The 3,032-nt window shown below is 34.6% G+C and overlaps 1 pseudogene; it reads right to left on the reverse strand.

The window, feature by feature from the left end:
* Nucleotides 1–271: 271 nt before the first annotated feature.
* Nucleotides 272–443, reverse strand: LOC147821593 (U2 spliceosomal RNA; annotated as a pseudogene).
* Nucleotides 444–3,032: the final 2,589 nt, after the last annotated feature.

The following is a 3,032-nucleotide window of genomic DNA, read 5'->3' on the forward strand; positions in this document are numbered from 1 at the left end:
TTTTGGATCTGCAGCAAGGTAGTAGGCCATACAAGAAGTGTGGGGTGGAGCAAATCTGCTCACTCATCAGCTAAATGAAAAAAAAAAAAAAGAAGGAGCAGGGATTTCACCATCCCTGTCATCCCTGTCAAAGCCATTTTCCCAGTAATCCAAATCCAAATCCCACCCACTAGATTCCATTTATTGAAATTTTCACCACTTTCCAATAGCATCAAGCTGGATAACAAGCCTTTACCACATGGTCTTTGGTGAACATTTGGCACACATATTATAGCAGTAGACTAAAATCTGTCTTTGACATTTGACATCGAGTTTCAGTCTCCACATTTGTACATCTGTAAGATGAAAAAATATTCTTAATGAATAATTATAATACTTTGAGAGGTGGTTTGGAGAGTTAACTGATACTGTGCTTGATCTTAGCCAAAAGGCCGAGAAGTGATGGAAGAGTTAACTAAGATAGCTAAGTATCTCATAAAAGTGCCCAGAATATAATAAGTATATTTATTTATGACCATATGTAATAACAGTGCTGCCAAATTGTAATGCTATTGTTTTGGAGAGTAAGATACACATATAACTTAATTTTGTATAAGATGAAAATGTAATTTTTGGTAATAAATATTCAGTTCTTTATAAACTATCAATCAGTGAATATGTATTTATAAATGTCTGGTACTAGGCTGGTAGGGTCGTTTTATAAAATTAAAATATATTCATGGTCTCTACCCATAGGAGACCAATATTAGAGTTGGGGAAAGAAGATAAAATCCCAAAGCAGCACCCCCATGCTCCTACTGCAAGCTTATATAAGGTACGAGTAATAGGGTCCCAGCTCAACATTTCATGATCTCAGGACATTGCTGTGTACACATATTCAGAGTGAAGCAAGTTGAAAGTGAAATATTTTCTCAATTTCTAGGTACTTGCTTTAACCAATTAAAGAGCAGAAAGGCCCTAGGAAGGCTACCTTAATAATTCTTGAAGGCTGATAACAGGTAACTGTCTTCAGAATAAATATCTGTTTGCCAAATAATACATGTATTTAAAGCTGATGAAGAAAGCATAATGAATCCACAAAAGAACAGAGGCATTAACTATGAGACAGAATATTTCTTCTCTAGGACTTCTGCAAAGCTCTTTGATTCTCCCTGAGCAGTAAAAGTAGCGGCTACTAAATAATCATAATAGCATTGCTTGTAACATGACAAGAAATTGCGTTCGTTCTACCTTCTAAGCACAGAGTTTCCACAGTCAAGATAAAGGGGCCAAGCACCTTGAGTAAATAAAAAAAATCAAGAAACAAATCTCATGTGGATGCTCTTGCCCTCAGCCTTACAGAACATTCTCAGGAATTGCATTTGACCGTTTGTTTCCCTAACCAACCCAGCTGCTCTCACCAGGATACTGTTCTGTCCTAGGAAACTGCCTGGTGTGTGTTCTATTTTAGAAATACACTTATCATTGCTTTTGAAATGCCATTTTGCCTTTGGAAACACAGAAGCTAGCATTCAGAAGGTGAAAAGATTTGTGAAAGCTTGTCAATTTCCCAGCAGGAGCTCCAATTCTCAAAACTCCAAAAAGGAATTCAGGCTGTGTCATGGCTAATACAGAAATCTAAAGCTGAAAATAGTATTCAAAACATAATATAATAATAATAATCTTACTAACAATGAAAATATAATTATTATCTATATTACCTACTGTGCATTGTTTTCTGGTTTGTATTAAGAGCTTTACATTGATTATTCCAATCTCCAAAACCAATTATATGAATGTAGAAACTAAAGCTAAGAGCGGTTAAATACTTGGCCATCATTGCCCAATTTATAAGTAGTCCAAAAGAACATTTGAACCCATAGTATCTATTCTTCCTGCTTCCCCAGAGTCTCTTCCAGGAATGGAGCTCAACCCCTGAAATACATGAAAATATGATGGACCCTTGAAGTAAGTAAGCTGAGCTCTGCATTCACATGGTGAGGAAAGCAGTTTCTCCTAATGATTTTTTTTGCATGTAAATATTTTATCTAAGGACATCTCTTTACTGTCAAGGTTTCAAAACAGAAATTTGAAAATACATTAATAATTGATTTTTCTCACTATACATAAAATACTCTACATATTTACTTGTTATTTTTAGGGCAGTCCTTCAAGTACTATCATTATCACTTACTTGATGAGAATACTAAAGCTCAAAAAGATGATCTGGAAGCTAGAACCTAAGTTTCTATATTCCTAAGATTTCTAATGCATTCACTGATGTCTAGCAACTTAAAGCAATTCATTGTTGATGTCCTTCAACCATCTCCTCTTATGAAGTAGATGTTGGCATAAATTGTTGTTCAATTATAATTAGGTAGGAAAAAGGGATTGTTTTATGAAATTCTTTTTGTAAATAACAGAAGAGAGGTAGAATTATGAAAGTTGGATTTATAAATCAGGTTTAATATTATTGTGTCCTTTTTATCAGATGATCTGGATCAATTGGTTTTTTTGTTTGTTTGTTTTTGTTTTTTTTCTTTGGTACCAGGGACTGAACTCGGGTCCTTGCGCTTGTGCAGCAGGCGGCAAAACCACTGAGCTAAATCCCAGGCCCTGGATCAATAGTTTTAACAAAATTCTTTGTTTACCAATAGTTAGATTATTCAACTGTGCCCATATAAATATAGTAGCTCAGAGAAAAAGAAAGTTATGGATATCAACTGTTAAATAACACAGATTGTTCTCTCTGTCCCTCTTTTTACTTAATGGGTAATTTCAAACTTATTTCAGAATTACTTATTGACACAATACTGTTGTTTAAGAAATTATCACAAAATTCAGTGGTTTTAAAATAAGTTTATTTAGGATTAGGAGTCTGTGTTAGAATTTATTCTCTATTCAGTGTCACTCACACACGTGGTTGTTGGTGATTGATAGCCGGGTGATGGAGGAGTGACAAAATCATATGTGAACAGTCTAAATTTGGGGTATTCTCATATTGAAGAGAGAGTAGTGAGGGAAGAAACAGAAACGATCAAGTTATTTTAAAG

Source organism: Heterocephalus glaber, unplaced genomic scaffold (assembly GCF_053883595.1).
Source record: "Heterocephalus glaber isolate CG9 unplaced genomic scaffold, H.glaber_assembly_v1.0 deba00001729, whole genome shotgun sequence".
NCBI lineage: Eukaryota > Metazoa > Chordata > Mammalia > Rodentia > Bathyergidae > Heterocephalus > Heterocephalus glaber.